The sequence below is a fragment of the Oncorhynchus mykiss genome, chromosome 1, assembly GCF_013265735.2.
Source record: "Oncorhynchus mykiss isolate Arlee chromosome 1, USDA_OmykA_1.1, whole genome shotgun sequence".
NCBI classification, from domain to species: Eukaryota; Metazoa; Chordata; class Actinopteri; order Salmoniformes; family Salmonidae; genus Oncorhynchus; species Oncorhynchus mykiss.
In genome coordinates, this window is record NC_048565.1 from 19,219,468 (window position 1) to 19,242,653 (window position 23,186).

The following is a 23,186-nucleotide window of genomic DNA, read 5'->3' on the forward strand; positions in this document are numbered from 1 at the left end:
TTGTGGTGCTCATGTGAATTTCCTTTCCATTTCGGCTTCATACCAATCCATACTTCTCACATAAAACATAGTTTTGGTGTTTAATTATATAACATCCCTCGGGTAGCGATAGATATTGGTGTGTATGAATTCTATCCATCTATCTGTCACCACTGACACAAGGATTCTTAAAGGGATTTAAAAACTATCACAAATAACTTTCTAAATCTCTTTGATTACTTGACGCATTTGAGTTTCTAAGTATTGTAAGATATTATCAATGAATCTCATGAGTTCCTCCACAGCAAATTAAGTCAACACTTCATCTCAAGATTTTCTCTTGAAATAACCATTAATGCTTAAGCCATTGAATAAATGTTGCTCTTATCTCCCCCTCAGTATTGATGTTAGAGAGTATGCTATTGACATTTCTAGTCTATTGTTTGATTAATCAGCCTTCCTTGGTAGGCATGGCTGGGCAATCATGAACACCAATTATTGTGCTGTCAACAGGCTGGTCCATCGACCTGTCCAGCATTGTGATCCTCCTGTTTCTCAGCCCAACACCACAGATAACTCAGATAAGAACAGCTATCATACATGAACATCCACAGAAATATAATCAGCTCTCATAACAGTGCACAAAGTTATTTCTGTTCGGTTACTTATTTTAAAACTGTATTTTTAGGGTCAGTATCATTTATTCTTCAGTCAGTTAGGTTCAGTTTCCTCTTGCCTTGCATGTCAAGCTTTTCGGCTCTTCTATGCAGTGAGCCAGACTACTTTTTGCTTAGATCACTTTCCCAGCTTTTATTTGGACCTCAAGGTGTTGATTTGGTATTCTGACTTTGATGAAGCATGTCAGTCTTGAAGTACTTCACAAGCTCTGTCAGTCTATCCAAAAGATTGTTCCAATCCCTGTTTACAATAATCTCCACCACTCTAAAGGCATGTAGCCTGTGTAGTTAGCCTGAGAACAGCTCTGGAAGTAATTTAGCAGTGTCTGGCTTTCAGACGTACCTTCCCCCATCTCTGACTGGCTCTGGAGGAAGAGGGAGGTGGAGGAGAGGCTCCTCTCTTGGTGAAATGGATTTGTAGGTATTTTCCCAGATTTGACAGCAGCTTTGCTTTGGCTGTTGTTAAGTTCCAAAGCTTTGTCATGCTCTCTTGTCTCCCCAGTGTGTGGAGGCTGACCCTTGAGAGTCAGGGTGACCCCGGGGCTTAGACTTCCCAGACAGAGAGGGCCTGGGGCAGTCTGGGAGATCACAGCAGGAAGGGGAGAGGGGAGTCAGGACCACACAGCCCCAAAACAGAATAGAGGACAGGTAGAGGGTAGGCTTAGGAGGTTGCAGTGGGTATTGCGAAAGGTAGGCACAGCTACAGACTCAAAGTCAGCTACTGTATATGTCCCACAGGCCTACTATTGAAGGCATTTATGGTGTTATATGGTGATAATTAATTGAACAGATAGGCTATGATTTATGATCTGGTTTCCAAGGCTGCAAATACTATTTGATCAAGAGTTGTTTATCTGGTCTTATCAACAGATCTGTTAAACAGACAGTTTGTTGGACACATATAAGTCTGTTGTCTTGACAAAAGATCTTGTGTTAAAAGCACAGATGCAAATAAATGAATGCTAGCATCAGTGAAGCTTTACTTCCCTCAAGAACAGATTTCACAACTGAATCGAGGTCATCAAAACAGACCCATTTGTTATGTCACTGCTTTACCTCTGTAGTTGTATGGGCAGTGGGGTAACTCCAGACATCTTTGTGTACTGGTCTTTCAGGTCAAACTGACTTGATCAAGCTCTTTGTTATGAAGTGATGCAAAATATACAATTTACATAGAGCAAAAGTGAACACACAATAGTTTCACGTTTCAAATCGCATTAGTTGGATTTACAGGACACACATGGTATACACTGTCCAACGGAATGCTTACTTGCAGGCTCCTTCTTGACAATGCAACAACAATAAGAAATAATATAAGATAAGAATGTAAAAGAAGAATATTTCATATACCTTTTGATAATAGGGTATGTATGTATGTATGTCACATGTTCTGCATAAGTTGTACTTTAAAGATGCTAAAGTACTGGCTGAAGTTAACATGAATAATATATAAATCAATATAACATCTTTATGTATGTAATCACTATACCTATTTGTGGTGAATGAGGTCAGTGTTGGTCATTTGGTGCATGTCATGTTTATTATTTCCTAATTCTGGAGGAAAGCAGCAAGGCCTCTGGTGCCTAAGGTAACAGATATTCCAGTCCTCCAGCATTATGAACGTGAAAGCATCAGCGCCTCTGCTGTGTGTGAGGAATTACATTACATGGGAATGAGCACACTGGGAAACCTATCCTTCCATTGAGATGATACTCTGATCTGAACTCATTATACTGCTCTAATTGCAAGGAAGCAACTTTGGTTTTAGAAGTGGGGGTACATTTAAAAAAATGTTATTATCCATTATTTTTAATCCAGTCAGATAAACACTTCGAACAGCCTTCCAGACTGCTTGGAGTGGTCCGCATGGTCCTAAAGCACACTGTTGCCTCGTTTTGTATCACATTCCAATGATAAAACTGGGAGGAGGACATGTCACCCCTCGTATAGTCAAACCTGTACCAGTAGAAAGAGAGGAAAATGAGCTAATATCATTAATATGATTCATATCAACATCACACATGACCAACTTCAGACACATCAAATGTCAAAGAGAAAAGTTAAATAAAACCCTTTATACTTTAGCACTGCTGAATGATATGTTTGCATGACACAAAATTAATGGAAAAGATGAATGGAGAAAATGTTGTATCTGTTGTGATAATGTAATAATCTGATTACAAACTTGTAATAATAAACATGTCAGTATTAAGGCCATAGGTCCACAGTAGAAGGTCAGTTAAGGTCTTCTAGAGCCACTAGACCTACATTAACTTTATGGACACCAGCTTGTTTTGCAACCAATGCTCCTTACAGGACACATCACTGCACTCTATACTCCTCTGTAAACTGGTCATCCCTGTATACCCATCTCAAGACCCACTGGTTGATGCTTATTTATAAAACCCTCTTAGGCCTTATTCCCCCTATCTGAGATATCTACTGCAGCCCTCATCCTCCACATACAACACCCGTTCTGCCAGTCACATTCTGTTAAAGGTCCCCAAAGCACACACATCCCTGGGTCACTCGTCTTTTCAGTTCGCTGCAGCTAGTGACGAACGAGCTGCAACAAACACTCAAACTGGACAGTTTTATCTCAATCTCTTCATTCAAAGACTCAATCATGGACACTCTTACAGACAGTTGTGGCTGCTTTGCGTGACATATTGTCTCTACCTTCTTGCCCTTTGGGCTGTTGTCTGTGCCCAATAATGTTTGTACCCTGTTCTGTGCTGCTACCATGTTGTTGTCATGTTGTGTTGCTACCATGGTGTGTTGTCATGTGTTGCTGCCATGCTATGTTGTTGTCTCTCTTTATGTAATGTTGTGTTGTCTCTCTTGTCGTTATGTGTTCTAACTGACTTGCCAAGTTAAATAAAGGTTAAATAAAATACAAAGAAATACAAATTTGGTTTTAGAAGTGAGGGGGACATTGTTTTTAAATTATTATATATATTTTTGTATCCAGTCCAATCAACACTCCAAACAACCTTCCGCAATAAATACAAAATTAATGGTAGACGTTGACAGCAGTTTATCAGCAGTGCTAATTTTGTTAGCATTCCTATGTAATGTTTTCAAGGGTGGAGTAATAGTTCTAACTAATTGATTAGTCCTGCTTTAGGAGTAGGAGGTATTTAGAATATGCAATAAATCACTTTCACTGTCTGATGTAATAATATTATTTTATTTATTTTAAAGAAAGCAGATAAATAGTCATGTATAGCCATAACTACCTGTCTGGTATCATCTTAGTTCTGCTTGGTAGCGTGCTGATGCCATGTAAAATGGATAAATCCCATGTCACAACCCATCTGACTGCTATTTGGCCTTCGGGGAGAATGGTGAGGTATGAGAACAGGGTGATCCTGGTGTGTCAATTATTTTGTCCCAAGCACGCTGAAATACCTAAACTGATTACAAAGCTTGAGACACGGAAGGCCTGCTATTATTCAGTCAATCAATGCCAAAGAAATGATCTTTTGGAAATTACAGGGGGGAAATGTATGAAAGCCACAATGACAGATTTGAAGAGAGAGAAAAGGGCATTGCATGAAGCTGTGTAATTGTTCCTCAGCCACCAGGAGTTATGTTTCTCATATGACTCCTTTGAAGGCTAGTGCTTCTGTTCACTGAGTGAAGTTTAAACATGTAATGAGCTCTTGTAATTAGGATTATTAGCCATGCAAACTGAAAATGTAGTACAGGGAACAAAACAGTGGCAGGTTGTTAGAAATGTTACATTTGAGGTTGGAAAGGGTAAGTGAATTTAGCCATCTGTAAATCATTGTCTTAATCCAGTTAATGGAGTGAGCCGTTTAACTTTCATTTTAAAAAGCTTAATTGATGTTAAGGTTGTGTATTAGTGTCCATTCAGAGAGTAACCTTCAGGGGTATCATATCTGCCAGTTTGGTTCCAAAATACTTCAACTAAGGTTTAGGATATGTCTCTCATTGCACTGTTTTGCCAATAGAGATGGTATAGAGAAATAGTGTATTCTTATGTATGGACCTTTTGTCTTTGTAATCTCTTTACATTTCAAATACATGCAGGGATGTGAGGAAGTCAAATGCCAACTCTGGCCAATCAGCGATTCTTTTGACCCTTTCACTGCCAGAGATAATTCAAAGTCATGGTTCCAGGGCTATAGTTCTCCAGAATCCCTCCCAAGTTGCGTTTTTTCCTCAACCATCCTTTTATAACAGGAACGATGTGCTCAGCACTCAGCAGATTACCTGACTGAAGCTGGTGTGTGAGGTCATATGACCTACGGGTCATCACCTGTCTCTCCTGAAGCCCATCTGCACACACTCTCACAGCTCTCAAGGAAGTGTTTTGCTGATGAGAAGCAAAATCCCCAAACCACCTCCATTTCTCCCCTGTTGATACTGGCTCAGTGGGTCTGTGAAGGGAAGGAGAGATCTGAATCCTGATACATGAAAGAGGGGGAGAAGAGCCTGAAGAGAGTGTGGGGGGGACTGGGAGAGGAGATAGGGGGATAAAGGTGGGGGAGAGAGTTCTGGGGGAGAGAGAGGGTATTGTGTGGAGTGTTTAGGTTAAGACAATAAACGGGAGAGCGTGTAGAGCAGACAGTGCGTTTCCTGGTGAGCTGATTCCAGCCTGGTTCCCACAAACTCCCACTGGAAACATGTGGAGGGGGAAATATTTGGTTTGGCTGTCTTTAGGGATGGCAGAGCTACAGTCCAGGTTCAACCGCACACAGGACGGCAAGAGGAGTGGGCGAACATAGACAGAGACAAAGATATTGGCTTGGTACAAACACATGCAGACTTAGACACAGACGCACAGACAGACACAATAATAGATAGAGACAGATACATGGACAAAGATACCGCAGACATAGGAAAAAAACGAATAGATCTGACATTGTAATTCACATCGACACTGCCTGGTGGGTGTGCCGGCGGCCATATTTGGTGTACCATTGGAATGTTTGATCAAATAACTCCATGACTGCAGCTTGGCCCAAATTTGACAGAAACCAACAAACACACGGCACTGCCAACCAGTCAGCAAAGCAGTGGCTGTGAAACTGCAGCTGTGTGCTAGTGGTTTATGTCCAGTTTGAAACATGATAATGGGGGAAGAGGATAGTAAACGGAGGATGTGCTGAGGATTTGGAAATAGAGGATCAGGCAGTTATCGAGCAGGTGGTCTTCTCTCTGTTCAGTGAATTTGGGGTTTTGTAATAGTATGGGTGGACCTCTGGAACTTCTAAAGAACATTAAAGAATATGGAAGGATGTCATATTGCTGGAGACATATGTTCCACACCGTTATGTAAAGCACTGCACAAATTTAAACCATATATTGGCGATATTTCATGGTGTGCTTCTGTTGTTGTTGTTGGTTTACACTGCCCTATGTGTGTGCTCTAGCTTTCACATACCTCATCAATACCCAAGGAGACAAATATATTTGAGAAACCACAAACACTTTGTCTTTTACTTACTTTTTACTTGTCTTTATCCAGCAATGTTGCCATTATTCTGTGAAATGATATGCTTTAGGTTGATCAATGTGGATTTGACATGAAACTCCCTCAGAAAATGCCCTGTCAGCTTAACAAAAGATATCTATTGTCAGTTTTGGTCCCTTTTTGACCTTCCAAAATAGAATACCTATTGGTTAAACCAAAGTTGTGGAGCAGATGTCCAGGTTAACAAAACTATCACGTGTGTATGGTGACATAATTGCTGAAGGCTAGAATACAAATGCCTTTCTTTATAAGTAACTACAGTAGTTGAGACATGGATTCCGATCTTTATTAAATCAAATTCATCATCTAATTTAACCAGCTTTGTAGTAAGCAATGAAAAGTCAACACAATCCTTTAATTGCACTCACATCCGAAACATCTCCTGTGCATTCTTGGCATAACATCATTTAAACCACTGACAGAAACAGGGATGCTAAGCAATAGAATCCAATAAAAATGTCCATTGACCACTGTCAATTCTTTATTGGGGAAAATGCAGTTGTTGCACTTAGGGTTAAGTAACCAGTAGCCTACACTCTTAGAAGATGCTATCTAGAACCTAAAAGGGTTCTTCGGCTATCCCTATAGCATAACCCTTTGGAGGACCTTTTTTGGTTCCAGGTAAAACCCTTTTGGATTCCATATATTTAACCTTTTTGGGTTTCATGTAAAAACCCTTTTCACAGACGATTCTTCCTGGAACCTAAAAGGGTTATCCTGTGAGGACAGCCGAAGAACCATTTTGGAACCATTTTTCAAAGAGTGTAACATCAGAAACCAGGAGAGCTCTTATGATTAGGGGCAACAATAAGGCTACTTCGGACTGCTTAAACAACATAGTTCACCACAACCGGTGTTGATGTTCTCAGACCACTCGCAGATTTACAGTGTGTCAGTAGAGCCTGCTGAAATCTAACAACACCAGGGATTCAGATAATCCAGTCTGCTTGCCGCTAAATAGATTTCCCTTTCAAACTGCTCGCTTTAGGAAGACCAGTGGCTCAAGTAACATAAAAGAACACGTGTGTTTTAAGATGCAATTTAACAAACCTTATTAGAAGGGGCTTTTGTGTTAGGAGCAAATATATTTATTTTTTCACCTTAATTGCTAACAACATTGGGAAATTCGGAGCTCAGCTCTGCAATGACCAAGATAACTTCAAAGCCAATGGGGTTGCCATTGTGATTTGTTACCAGTAGTCTGTCAGATTGACCTCTATAATTATCCAGATAGCTACTGTAGGTAAATACTGAGCAATCAGGATCCACACACACACACACACACACACACACACACACACACACACACACACACACACACACACACACACACACACACACACACACACACACACACACACACACACACACACCCCACCTTGCCCTCGCGCCATGTCATCTTTCCCATATGATAACATCTCACCACAGACAGGAATCGGCCAATCAGATGCTCCGATCCAAACTGCCCCACTGTAACACTATGAGATTAGGCCCGCTGAGAGCTTTTTCTCCCCAAAGCTTTCAGACAGACTGGAGACGCCACTCACAAAAAGGACCTGAAAATAGCAGAAGCCCTCCTTTTATTAGGTCAATTGGCAAAGCCACTGTTTCCAGTACAAAGTGTGCCCGGCTGGCTATAAAGTAGGCCCTGCTGAAACTGATGTGCACCTGAAACTGGCCCTCACAGTGAAACTATCTGGTGATGGCTCAGCATTTCCATCTCCAAAATGTTACTTCCAACACCTTTTTACCAGTAAAACCAAGTGATATAACAATCTTACCTCCCAAAAAACAAACAACCCCCCAAAAATACACATCTAATGCATTTCTCATTGACTTGCTAGGGTCTGTCTGGGGTTTTCCTGTCTCAGTTGGCGTCTCAACTTAGGTCCTCCAAAAGGCTAGGGCCGGCTCTGACTGCATGTGTTGGTGTCGATGTGGGTACACAGACCCGCTAGCCACTGCAGCCCCTCATGAGGAGTTCAGATTTTTTGTGGCCCCCACCCCCCATCAAAGGTGCCCATCCATTTGCAAGAGAGACAGGTGCTCTGTAGCAACACTAAGAGAACAAACCCAACTCTGAATCTGTGTGTATCTATGACTGGTGGTTTGATCAGAAAGTACAAATATTGACTTTGGGAAATAGGGTATTTCCATTCTTGATTCCTACAGTCCTGGGAAATGAGTGGCTATGTTTTGCACATCTTTAAAATGTGAAGCTGAAGTTCACCGCTGCTCTCTAGGCCTAAAGGCTGCACCCTCTTCTGTAACTGACTGCATTTACAAATGGCTGACTGTGTGAGATCCCTAAGCCTCTGATGTCATCCTGGCCTCCCATAAAACAAAGAGAGCGGTAAACTATAAATGTATCCTCACAGCCCTGTGCCTAGACAAGACCATTTACAGTCACTAAACTTAGTTTTTCACTTAATTATAGGTGACCGGCATTTATACTTAGTTCTATAAGTGATGTTTTTATACCTGGGCTATTAATGTTTCAATTCTGTATCCAAACTTTGCATATCCTTGGGAAAAATGTCAGACAGACCAATACGTCTGCAGTGTTCTTATTCCTGGACTTTGGTTTAATTAAAGCATAGTATAGCCTACTACTACTGCTTTAGCTTGCCAGTCTGTCTTTAAATAAAACTGTCCTCCTTTTTGGCATCCTCAGTTTTGGCATTTATTTAGATCATCCTGTCTTCCCTAGTTCCAAACAACACACGCCTGTGTTATACTTTAGTAGCTATATGCCTCGTCAAAGAAGCCACACGTGGAACAAAGCTGAGCAAAGTTTGCCAGCGGCAGGCATTTAGCTATCATAACTCATTTACAGACAGAGTACCCCTGGAGAAAGTCATATTTCAGTCAAAATGGTATTAGTGCTGAAAAGCCTACCTATGCTGGTAAAATTACTATCTGAATATAATCTAATTGGAGAGATTGTTTATAAAACAAATGTTATTCCTCATTGTGTTTTGTATGACTTCCTGTCAAAATATAACACTTTGTGTTGTGAATGGATTCATGAGGACCATGTCCAGATTTATAAAACATAATTATCAAATGAAAGTGATTGCTATGGCAGTCAAATATTTCTCAAGGTCTTTGCATGTCACATGTATGCCAGGCGTATCCGCGAGGGAGCTCAATTTCATAGCCTTTGCTTGCTCAAGCAGCAGCAGACAGCACCTGGCAATGAGAGTGCACTGCTGGACAGTGGTATGGCTCTACCTTTCCTCCCCTGACCTTCAACCCCTGAGCTCTCTTCTGTATGTGACACCAGCAGCCTTGCCGTTTCCACTGTATTGAGAACACCATCTCTCCCTATAGGCATCCCCTGGGCCTGGGTTCCACACACACCCCCTAACATAAACAGTCCAGCCCAGGGAAGGCAGAGTATGTTAAGACAGGATATCTGTGATCAGCCGATAGGGACTCATCTGACAGAGTGAAAGAGAGGGATAGCCACTGATGCTAAATCATAGGTGATCATCACTTTACAGGCAGGCCTGAGGTACTGAGTGATTTTACTGCCCTGCCCTGTTAAATCATCATCCAAGCCTTTTATTGCATGAATGAGGAACAGGTACCCAAATCAAATCCACATGAGACGCATGCACGTGGGCATGTGATGGCGAAAAGAAAATGCGTCCCAGAAAATTAATTACCACCAGGAAACGTATGGTGCATATTTCCTCGCTTGGCTCATATGTTGAGGATCTCAGAGGCCTTAATGAAAAAATATGCATGTTTTGCTGTTGCCAGGGAGAGCCAGACCCAAACAGGGGAAAAGAGATTTGACACACAGTCCATTTCTCCAGCACACATTTTTTGCAACAACAGTGGCTCCCTCACGATTCCAAATCCTTCGATAGCCCAGGCATGGCGAGAAGAAGATTTCCAGCAGAACCAGGGTATTTTTCAATCGCTAAACCGCTATTAGATTGGTTGTAAATAAATGTTGATCTTGATATGGCGCAACAGCACTGACAGGCTTAAATGTCAGAGTGACTGCATGCCAAACCACAGCAAATAGCAATAAATACATAAAGTGGGGAGAGGGATTCTTGTTTGGGGGACGTCAGTGCTGTCCTAGGCCCAACAAGCCTTCACAGTCTTATGTCAGAATTAGTCGTTCATCCATGTTTCTCAAACTTCAAATTTCGAAGTGGTTTAAGGTTCTGATTATGCATCAACTCCACATTTTTAAGGTTATGGTTAAGTTTAAGCATTAACTCTGCATTCTTAAGGTCAGGCATTAACTCTGAAGGGTTAAGGTAAGGGTTATGGTTTGGGATAGGCTTAAAACAAAAATATCAAAAACAACTTTCTATCGCTTGATTCGAATGAGCAAACTTTTCTTTTCAACCAGAGGCAGATGCTTATGCCCATCCGCCATCCCGTCTACAACGCCCTGGCAAAACCCAAACCTACTTGAAGGTAACAGTGCTCACTGTTGCCCCAAGTGGCCGGCTTCCACGTCATCTCCCAACGTCCTCAGACATGGATGGATGTCAGATACTGACTTGTATCAGGTGTGACCTGCCTGCCTAAGCGTTGTCAGGGTGAATTAGGATGCTGGGTGGAGCTGGGCTGGGATGGGCTGAGCTGGGCTGGGATGGGCTGGGCTGCCCAGAGAGGAACGCATCATACTGAGGTCACCATACACACTATAGCCAGCTGACGGGAACACCCCTTTGCTTTATTGCAGGCAGCTGGACCAGTGTGCATATCACAGGCAGCCGGTGGCACCTTAATTGGGGTGGACGGGCTCATAGTAATGGCTGGAACGGAGTAAATTACCATGTGTTCAATGCCATTTCATTCACTCCATTCCAGCCATTATTATAAGCCATCCTCCCCTCAGCAGCCCCCTGTGGTGCGTATGTATGTTTGCATGTGTGCGTGAACGTGAGTACAGTGCCTCAGAAAGTATTCAGATCCCTTGATTTTGTTACGTTAGAGCCTTATTCTAAAATTGATTAAATAAAAACATTTCCTCATCAATCTACACACAATACCCCATAATGACCAAGCGAAAACCGGCATTTAGAATTTTAGCAAATTTGTTAAAAACAAAAACAGAAATAGCTTGTTTACTTAAGTATTCAGACCCTTTGCTAAGAGACTCGAAATTGAGCTCAGGTGCGTCCTGTTTCCATTGATCCTCCTTGACATGTTTCTACAACTTGATTGGTGTCGACCTGTGGTAAATTAAATTGATTGGACATGATTTGGAAAGGCACACACCTGTATATATAAGGTCCCACAGTTGACAGTGCATGTCAGAGCAAAAACCAAGCCATGTCGTTGAACAAATTTTCCGTAGAGCTCCAAGACAGGATTGTGGCAAGGCACAGATCTGGGGAAGTGTACCAAAACATTTTTGCATCATGAAGGTCCCCAAGAACACAGTGGCCTCCATCATTTTTAAATTGAAGAAGTTTGGAACCACCAAGACTCTTCCTAGAGCTGGCCGCCCGGCAAAAAAGAGCAATCGGGGGAGAAGGGCCTTGGTCAGGAAGGTGACCAAGAAACCGATAGTCACTCTGACAGTGCTCTAGAGTTCCTCTGTGAAGATGGGAGAGCCTTCCAGAAGGACAACCATCTCTGCAACACTCCACCAATCAGGCCTTTATGGTAGAGTGACCAGACGGAAGCCACTCCTCAGTAAAAGGCACATGACAGCCCGCTACTCTTTGGCCTGAATGCCAAGTGTCACGTCTGGAGGTGTCACGTCTGAACCTATCCCTACTATCCCTACGGTGAAGCATTGTGGTTGCAGCATCATGCTGTGGGGTTGTTTTTCAGCGGCAGGGACTGGGAGACTAGTCAGGATCGAGGCAAAGATGAACGGAGCAAAGTACAGAGAGATCCTTGATGAAGACCTGCTCCAGAGCGTTCAGGACCTCATAGTGAGGCGAAGGTTCCCCTTCCAACCGGACAACAACCCTAAGCACACAGCCAAGACAATGCAGGAGTGGCTTCAGGACAAGTCTCTGAATGTCATTGAGTGGCCCGGCCAGAGACTTGAACCCGATCTAACATCTCTGGAGAGACCAGAAAATAGCTGTGCAGTAACGCTCCCCATCCAACCTGACAGAGCTTGAGAGGATCTACAGAGAAGAAGGGGAGAAACTCCCCAAATACAGGCGTGCCAGGCTTGTAACGTCAAACCCAAGAAGACTCGAGGCTGCAATCGCTGCTAAAGGTGCTTCAACAAAGTACTGAGTAAAGGGTCTGAATACTTATGTAAATGTGATATATCAGTTTTTAAATTTGTTATAATTTAGCAAAAACAATTTTTTAAAATTGTCATTGTCATTATGGGGTATTGTGTCTAGATTGATGAGGGAAAAAACGATTTAATCAATTTTAGAATAAGGCTGTTTTAGAATAATAACGTAACAAAATGTGGAAAAAGTCAAGGGGTCTGAATACTTTCCGAAGGCACTGTATGTATGTATCTGTACACGTGTGCATAAGTGTGTGTGCATTACATGTGCACGTGTGTGTTGACCACAGCAAATGGACTGGGGTCCTCTCTGAACTCTCCACTAACCACACTCTTGGTTGTTATTGGAGAGTAGTGTGGGCTTATGGAGAATCCCCCTCTCCACACACACTCTCTGTTCTCTCCCGTCCCTTAGGGTGGTGTGCAGCTGAGAGCGTGACATTGATCCTGTCCAGTGGGGTTTCCCAGCACGGGGTAACACCCTAATCAGTCCCACATGGATCTGCGTTCTGGCAGGGGCCCCATGGCATCCTGATCATATTGGCAGCACTCCTCTTTCTCTCCCACCATCTCTCTTTCTCTTTCTCTTTCTCTTTCTTTCTTTCTCTCTCTCTCTCTCTCTCTCTCTCATTCTTTCTCTCTTTGTATTTCACAAACTACATTTTCTCCCTTTTCTCTTCCCTTTCTTTCTCCCTCTCTTCCCATTTCTCTCCTCCCCTCTATCACCTCCTACCCCATCTCTTCTGTTGTTGAAGAAGAGGGCCATAATGTCTGCCATACACACACACACACATACACACATACATGCAGGCACATCTGAATGTAACACACACAAACTGGTGGTGGGGATCTCCTATCATCTCTTTTGGGCCCTAATATGAAGGCATTCCCTTTGATTCATCGGTGGAAGCGGCCCCTGGGCCAACTGTGGATGAGAGGAGAAAACCCATCCAAAAGCCACATATGGAATATCACTCTGACTCTGAATGGACCTGATTATAGCTGCATCTTTAATCATAAGGCACAGTTTCATTTTATCCCTAGACTTTTAGTGCATCATTTGCCCCCCTTTTGGGATGATTGGGAGATCATGTTGCAGCCTGTGTCATGAGAGGATGCTTTCTCACTGTGTCTTCATCCTCAAGTCACTTAGAATGTGACTATGATAACTGTTTTACCGATACAGATCCCTCCATTCCAAGACACACACAAGCAGGCACAGACTCACACCCCCTCCAGGTGTTCAACAAAACCTTCAACAATGTCCACTATTTGGCTCAGTGTCCAGCGATACTGGAGGCGAAAGGGCTGTAATTTTTATTATTAAACTGCTTGTGAATCCGCTAAGGCCTTCAGACACAGCTCTGTGTGTGCTAGCTAACTTCTTCCAAGAGTACAATAGTCAGCTCTGCTAAAGGGATCTCTTTAGACTTTGCTTCATAGCAGGAATGCATTGTTCCTATGGGGCTCAGGAGAGTAGTGGAGAGGTAATGGGTATATTTTGGGAACATTTTCATAAAGCACTTGGCCCGGTCTGATTCATGCTCGGATAGATTGTTTGGCTAAAATGACAGATGAATGAAAACAGAGGGACTTGGCACCAAGCGTCACCCTGGAACCCCTTTTCATTAGTAGTAGTGTGGGGATAGCTCTTTAACACTATGCCAAATCGCTAGACAATCAGTGTAATAACAGATTGTACTGTAGAAGGACTGTACTATCAAGGTCAGTAATGTGATTGTGTGTAATGAAATTAATGCAATTGCATACTCTGCATTTGCAATCAAACTAGCTTACATTGTACAGGTGCAAGATCTTAATTTAAACTAGTTTTTTACAGCAGGAAAATAATCCTGCAGCAACAGGAAATGTGAATTATTATGTGGATCATAATTAATGGAGATTTTTTTGTAGGGGTTGATACAATTTTACAGTCAAAATGACAAACTTCAGAAGTCTTATAAAACTTCAAATGCACTACATGTTTCAAATTTCCTGCATTGTTTGGGAAACTTGCTGTCCTAATGTCATTTCTGTAATCCCTCCTGACCAATTACAGGCTGCCTATTCTGCTTTGGTAAGGGGAACACTGGATGCTTTCCTCTGGAGGCAGCTAGCAGCCAATTACAAGCTTAAGACGCTAATAAGCACCTTGGCTCTTGCTCTAACTGTTTGTGCGCTAAGGGTGATTACCAGTCATAATGTTATTGTCCCAACAAACAACAACATGCTAGGTCTATAGTGTGTAAAGTTCATACTTTATACTCTCCAGTTGAGCTGAGGTTCTCACAGACCAGAAAAAGACACAGCCTAATAGACCTGTATAGTATTGGTGAATGTCTGACTTGGGTCTCAGGAGATCTGTTTTCCAGTTTATTGGATGTATTCCCCTGAAAATTATTGTTTGCTTTCAGACCCTCAGTTTATTTTCATAAGAAAGGAGAACATTTGGACAGTATTGCTGCCATGTGTTCATTCACTGTGTGTGGGTTGGATCTCCTGAGGTACACCAGGGATATCTTCCATCTCCAGTTGTATTTTTCTCCGCTGGTTGACCCTTGAACCTTATTATCTTACGTTATCAGATGCTCGTTATCAGATAGCTCATCGGTGGTATCTCAGGTGCTGATGCACGCCAGAGCTATTCCAGGCGATCCCATCATTTGGGAAAAGTGATTTCCTGACACTTGCCAAGCCCCAGGCTTCCATAGTTTGCGGCAAGGTGAGTATGTGTGATTGATACAGCGGTTGACAGGGTGTTTGTGATGCAGTAAATCTACATTTCCCATACTGTGAGTTATTCTGGCACACTGCTCTGTAACACTGAGCACACGGCCAAAAAGGAGGGTTTTTTACTTTTTCTCTGGAGTTTCGTGGAATTCTTGGATGAGAGAAATGACTTTGACCTGCTGGTGATTTATTGGAGAAGCGGCCATTTGGCACATGGCTGTGGACCTCCCACCCAACCACCTCCACACCTTCTAGCCCACATCCTTATCAGCCACCACATACAACCAGCACACAAACATCCCCCCTGCTCTGCTCACCCTCCTTACTACCTCTGCTATCTGTGGCTCTTTATGGTCGTCTTCCAAGTAGAAACTACTTATTTTGCTCAACAAGCCATACTTATATGACCTGTTTATCATCTTCAGCTTTATGTATAGCACTATGAACTGTTCTTCTAATGAAAAAGCCTATTACCGATTTAAATATATCTAGGCGTATATTTTTGCTTTCTCCTCAACAGTACATCCCATTCCTTCACTAATAAATGTGGATGAGACACAGATTGAGGATGGAACTCCATCATTTGTCCAGTTTACTGCTTGACAAACATGAGACAATCTTTACATGTAGCTTGTTTGACGTTCAAACAGTGTTGTAGGTGTGGTGCCCTTGCTGCCAGTGCTGTAGGTGTGGTGCCCTTGCTGCCAGTGTTGTAGGTGTGGTGCCCTTGCTGCCAGTGCTGTAGGTGTGGTGCCCTTGCTGTCAGTGTTGTAGGTGTGGTGCCCTTGCTGCCAGTGCTGTAGGTGTGGTGCACTTGCTGCCAGTGCTGTATGTGTGGTGCCCTTGCTGCCAGTGCTGTAGGTGTGGTGCCCTTGCTGCCAGTGCTGTAGGTGTGGTGCCCTTGCTGCCAGTGCTGTAGGTGTGGTGCCCTTGCTGCCAGTGTTGTAGGTGTGGTGCCCTTGCTGCCAGTGCTGTAGGTGTGGTGCCCTTGCTGCCAGTGCTGTAGGTGTGGTGCCCTTGCTGCCAGTGCTGTAGGTGGGGTGCCCTTGCTGCCAGTGCTGTAGCCAGCATTGCCGCTACTAAAATACGTGTTTATGGTGACAGGCGCCTCTGTTTCTCCCCAGACGGCTGTCATGTCAAGAGGGGGGTGGACTCTGGCTTCAGAGGACAGAAAGTGGAATGGGCATGATCACATCGAACAACGAATATTTCCCAGCTGAGCTGTCCTCTGTGCTCACGCAGCAGACACACCTCATACGCCTCCTGTTAAGAGCCTGGATCCCTCAGCCAAGTGCAGGAGAGGGATGCCAAATATGTGTGTGTGTGTGTGTGTGTGTGTGTGTGTGTGTGTGTGTGTGTGTGTGTGTGTGTGTGTGTGTGTGTGTGTGTGTGTGTGTGTGTGTGTGTGTGTGTGTGTGTGTGTGTGTGTGTGTGTATATATTCTCATGCTCATTGTAATTCATTTTTGTAGCATTTGCAAGATACATTCCCATTTGTGTTTTTATTTTAAAAAGACAACTATAAACATAGTTGCTAGACACTTTTTGTCCTGTTATTTCAACATATTTGACTTGTCTCTCTACTCTTCTTTATGTTGCTGATCCAATCCAGGCCAACAACTACAATGTTTTTTCTTCTTCATTAGAACCAACTCTTTACAACTGTGCCAACTTAATAAGCCCCTCAGTAGACACAAAGTTTAAAATTAATTGGCTGGAGAAACTATAGCAACTTCTGATTCACAGCCTGTCTCTGAAGTCCGTCATGTACAGAATATTACGTCTCTTCAGACGGACCAGACCAGTCAGGTCAGGCTCGTTCTTCAAAGCTGTTAATCATACTGTCCGTCTCCTTTCATTTCACATAACCCTGAGACTTTCTATGATTGCCAGACACGCGATTTAGCTGATGATGCCTCTGCCTGCAGGTAAATGTGGAGTCATTTTTAAGGAATTAAGTACAGGTTAATTAATTAAGCCCTTATAACATTTCATCTGCTTTTGATGTTATGAAATATGACAATGATATAGAACACATAGGTAGACAGGATCAGATATAATGATTAAATTCCAAATAAATAGATCTCTGTGTGTTAGATGTTGCTATCAGCCCTGGTAACTCTTTACCCCAAGGGCCCGGCATATAACTTTTAAATCAAAATGTCATATCACACTGATATCACAGGCAGTAATCACATATGATTTTATTATGTGCAATAAATTGACTATGTAGGCTTTGTGTTATTATATCAGATGCAAGGTGTGAAATCCACCTGAGTGAAAGTGACAAGTAGCACAGAGGTGTGAGAAACACAGAATGATGATGGATATCATTAGTGCTGTTTAATTCATCCATCACATTAGAGTATTGACAGGCCATTATGGACTGATTTATTGGCTCATAATGACCCTTGGGAAGCTAGATGCCCATTGTCCCCTATAAACTAATAATATGCAATAGCCTACTTTTTAAAAGGTATTTATAAAGACATACCTAATAGAGCCACCTGATATTCAGGCTGAATATAGGAATCAGGTTAGTTTGCTTTGACAAACTTTACCAACTGTTAGTTTTCATTTTGAACAGCTGTGAATATGAGGCATTTTGCTTGGTCATTGCTACTGAGAAATAAGTGCCATGTGTTGACTCACTCCCTGTCTGAGCTCTGTCTGTCTGTCTGTCTGTCTGTCTGTCTGTCGGACGTCCGTCCATCCGTCCGTGCGTCGGTGTGTCTGCCTGTCATGGGGTTTGTGCAATATGAGTAATTACACCCTGAGTCTTTTCTCTATTATATCTCAGATTTTCACACAGGAGTCTGGACCAACCACATTGTCTTAACCCTCATTGGTGTGTTGTGTATTGGCTGTGTTCTCAGCAGGACAGGACTTAGGAGACATCCTCTCACTACTGCTCACCTGGAGGACACAAACACACCAGCACTACCATCTCCACCACATTCTCGTACACTCTCCCCAATCTCTCATTAGGTAGTCTATTGTACCGACTGCAGCAGGGGTCTTGGGGTCCTGTTTAGGAGCCTTTCAGGTGCACTGGTCTATGTTCCCCTAATGAGGTCGTGAGAGACAGGAGACGGGAGGCTGTCAATAGCTTCCTGGGGGATCCCCACAGTGTACCTGTCTCAGGTGTTTGAGGCTAAACAAACAGAACCATTGTTTGGCCTGGAATGTTTATCAGGGGAATCAAAGCCCTGCTACAGCTGCCTGAATGACAATGATGGATCAACCAGGGGACTTCACCAATTCACATACATTCACTCACAGAGAGAGAAGCACTCACACAGTCTATGGTGGTATTATAGCATGCAGATCTGGGTCTGGTTAATAAGGACTGGGCTGCAATCAAAGCTACAGTGCTCATACAGATGTATGACCAGACAGATTGAGTAGTGGTCAAATTCGACTAGATTAGATGGTTTATATGTAAAGGACACTGATTTCAACTTGATGATAAAAACATGACATAGTAATGGCTCAAAACTAATAATCTAACAATTTATTATATAATAACTCTATCATATGATAAAATCTATACGTTTATAAAAGAGTCCTGAATCAGTTGGAATTCATCCCTGTGTCAGAAAGCTATTTCACAATCTTGCTTAAAAGCATGTTGATTTGTGTTGCGGTCAATCTTTATTACTGTATTTACCCTCATCATGTTCTCATCACCAGGGTCATTCTGTATATTGACTTACTCACTTTTCTATTAGTCTGTAATATTTTCTTATGATTAGTATCTCTGCAAATCATTTCGCGGAAGTTTTAAACTCTAGGGACAGACAAAAGGAGGGAGGAATGGAGCAAATTCCTCTGACACAAAGTTTAGATTGGAGAAATTCTTAGAATCATGTTATAGTAATCAAAAAAAGAATGAATCTTTGTGAAAGTCCCTGGCAGGACATTGTCTAACAGAGATTAATAGTTATATTACAGAGGAAAACAGAGGAGATTCAACAGTAGAGGCCAACTCTCTGAGTCCAGTCTGTGATTCAGTCTGCACTGCAGTGCTGGACCTGTGCAGTGCTGGACCTGTGCAGTGCTGGACCTGTGCAGTGCTGGACCTGTGCAGTGCTGGACCTGTGCAGTACCATACTATCTTTACTACTTGCTATAGTGGAACGTCGACACAGGGAGTCAGGAAGCAGGTGCAGTTAGTGAGTTTAATAATAATGAAGGTAGAACGATACAAAAACAAGAGAAACGTCAGACAAGGAAACATAATCAATACTGCCTGAAGAGTGATGCTAGGGAGTGTTCGGTAAAGGGGGAGTAATCACAGTAGTGATGGAGTCCAGGTGTGCTTCATGATGGGGCGCAGGAGTGCGTAATGAGGGTTGCCAGGTGTGCGTAATGATGGGATGCCAGGACCGGTGGTTAGTAGACCGGCAATGTCGAGCACCGGAGAGGGGGAGCGTGAGTAGACGTGACAGTACCCCCCCTCCCCAACGCACGGCCACTGCTGCAGGATGACGCCGGCCAGGAGGAGGAAGGCCCCGAGGGCGAGGAGCGGGCCGGTCCAGACAGCAAAGGTGGAACTCTAGGATGATCTTGGGATCTAGAATGTCGTCCTCCGGAACACAGCACCGCCCCTCTGGTCCGTACCCCTCGCAATACACCAGGTACTGGAGCCGACCACCACTGCGTCGGGAGTCCAGGAGGGATGTGACGACATCAGCCAGGGGACCAGGAACCACCAGCCTGAGGAGGGAAACATGAATAAATGGTGCGGTCCGGTAGTTTGTGGGGAGTTGTTGACCCTCCAGAGGACCTTGAATGGCCCCACAACCCGGGGACTTAGCTTCTTACAGGGCAGGCAGAGAGGGAGGTTCCTGGTGGAGAGCCAGACGTGGTCACCAGGATGGAGCACGCAAGCATCACTGCGGTGGCGATCCGCCTGCTCTTTCTGATGGCGGACGGCGAGCTGGCGTCTCACATGGGCATCGTTTCATACCTCCGCGCGCCTGAACCACTCATCCACCACAGGAGCTTCGGTCTCCACGGAGACAGGGCCAGCTGATAACCAAGAACACACTGGAAGGGAGTCAACACGGTGGAGGACTGTTGCAATGAATTCTGGGCATATTCAGCCCAAGAAAGGAATCGGGCCCACTCCCCCTGCCAATCCTGGCAGTGACTCCTCAGGAACCTCCCCAGCTCCTGGTTCATCCCCTCCACCTGCCCGTTAGTTTGAGGCCGGTACCCGGAAGTGAGGCTTGCCGTGACCCCCACCTTCTCCATGAAAGCCTTCCATACACGTGATGTGAATTGGGGGCCACGATCGGAGATGATATCCTCCGGAAGGCCATAGTGCCAGAGGTCCTGCTGGAACAGTGCCTCAGCAACCTGGAGAGTGGTAGGGAGACCAGAGAGAGGGATGAAATGACATGATTTTGAGAATCTGTCCACAATCATCAAAATGGTGGTGAAACCATTAGAAGAGTGGAGTTCAGTGACGAAATCAATAGACAAATGAGACCAGGGACGCTGAGACACAGGAAGGGGAAGGAGTTTAAGTGCTGGAGCGTGCCGGGGAGATTTAGATTGAATACATACTGAACATGAGTTGACATAGTGTTCAGCTTCCTGCGCCAAAATGGGCCACCAGTATTTCTCAGAAAGGGATTGAGTGGTGCAGGTGATTCCTGCGTGTACAGCGTGATTCCTGCGATCCCTCTCCAGAGTCTGGCGGATGTCCACATCTACGTCCCAAAACACAGGGCCAATGATACGGGAGGAGCGATTGATGGGCTGGGTGACACTCAAAGGGCCCTCCACCGACGTGGAAGCACAGGGTGCGGGAAAGCAGGTTCTCCAACATCCTCCTCTCTTACCAGGAGATGATGGGAGTTGGAGCCACAGAAGGCCAAGAATGACTTTGTGTACGGGTTCAGTGGTGATGAGGAAGGGAAGGCTTTTCTGGTGCTTGGGTCCCACAGTGTGGGTGAGTGGTGCTGTGACGTGCGTAATAGTGCCGGATCCCAATGGTCGCATATCCAACGCTTGGGCCAGAAACGGAGAGGAGAGTGGGTAGGAGGTGATGTGCAGGGAGGAGGCCAGGGCCTTGTCAATAAAATTCCCTGTGACACCGGAATCCACTAGAGCTGTAGAAACAATAGATGAGGGACAGCCAGCTGGTGAAATCGATACTAAAAATGGTTTGGTGGAAAGTGATGGTGATGGATTGCTCCGGATGTACCGGACACCGTTGAAGCTGGTGCCCCTCCTGGCCACAATAGGGACAGAGCCCCAACTGTCTCCACAGGAGTCGCTCAGTCGCGGGGAGGTGTGTGGCCCCTACCTCCATTGGTTCAGGCTCTGACTCAGAACCGTCAACGAAGGAGGCAGAGAGATGATGGGGGTAGAGACGCTCCCGAAGAAGGTTATCCAGACAGATGGACATCAAGATTAGTGTGTCCAAGATTAGATTGCCGTCTCGGCACACTAACACCGTCTGGACCTCTTCGTGCAATCCTCTTCTGAATAGGGTGAAGAGCACTGGCTCATTCCATCCGCTGGATGCTGCCACTGTCCGAAAGATGAGCGCGTACTCTGCCGTCGTCTGGACCTCCTGCTGTAGTTGGAGTAGGCACTCAATCCCCTCTCTGCCCTCAGGTAGATGGTCGAAGACCCCCCTGAACAGAGCCTTGAACCCCTCATGGGAACCCAGTTCCTCCTCACCTCTCTCCCAGACGGCCATAGCCCATTCCAACACCCGTCCAGTCAGCAGGGAAATAACCGTGTCAACCTTGGACCTCTCCGTGGTGGGGGCTCCCATCTGATGAGTGAAATAGAGGGAGCACTGGAGTAGGAAGTCATGGAATTTGGATGGAGACCCGTCATAGCCGGAGTAGACGTGACATACAGTGACATCTCCATTTTTTTATTTTCTCATTTCAAACGTATTTTTATTGCTGAATAGAAATGTACAGTACCAGTCCAAAGTTTGGACACACCTACTCATTCAAGGGTTTTTCTTTATTTTTACTAATTTCTACATTGTAGAATAATAGTGAAGACATCAAAACTATGAAATTAAACATATGGAATCATGTAGTAAGCAAAAGATGTGTTAAACAAATCCAAATATATTTTATATTTGAGATTGTTCAAAGTAGCCACCCTTTGCCTTGATGACAGCTTTGCACACTCTTGGCATTCTCTCAACCAGCTTCATGAAGTAGTCATCTGGAATGCATTTCAATTAACAGGTGTGCTTTGTTAAAAATTCAATTGTGGAATTTCTTTCCTTCTTAATGTGTTTGAGCCGAACAGTTGTGTTGTGACAAGGTAGGGGAGGTATACAGAATATATCCCTATTTGGTAAAAGACCAAGTCCATATTATGTCAATAACAGCTCAAATAAGCAAAAAGAAACAACAGTCCATCATTACTTTAAGACATGAAGGTCAGTCAACAAGTAACTTTTTGTACTACTATTCCATATGTGTTATTTCATGGTTTTGATGTCTTCACTATTATTATACAATGTAGAAAATGATAAAAAAATATAGAAAACCCCTTGAACGAGTAGGTGTGTCCAAACTTTTGACTGGTACTGTATATTTTTACTATCCTTATACATTTGTAGGAATTACAGTGCCTTCAGAAAGTATTCATGCCCTTGAATTATTCCACATTGTGTTGTATTACAGCCTGAACGTAAAATTGATTAAATATATATTATTTTCTCACCCACCCATGTACATTTAATACCCTATATTCACAAAGTGAAAACATGTTTTAAGAAATATTTGAACATTTATTGAAAATAAAACACAGAAATATATAATTTACATAAGTAGTCACACCCCTGAGTCAATACTTTGTAGAAGCACCTTTGGCGGAAATTACAGCTGTAAGAGCTTTTCACACCTGGATTGTGCAACATTTACCCATTATTGTCCATTAATTTTTTAAAGCTATATCAAATAGTTTGTTGATTATTGCTAGACAACCATTTTCAGGTCTTGCCATAGATTTTAAGGTAGATTTAAGTCAAACTGTAATTCGGGTCACTCAGAAGCATTTATTGTCTTCTT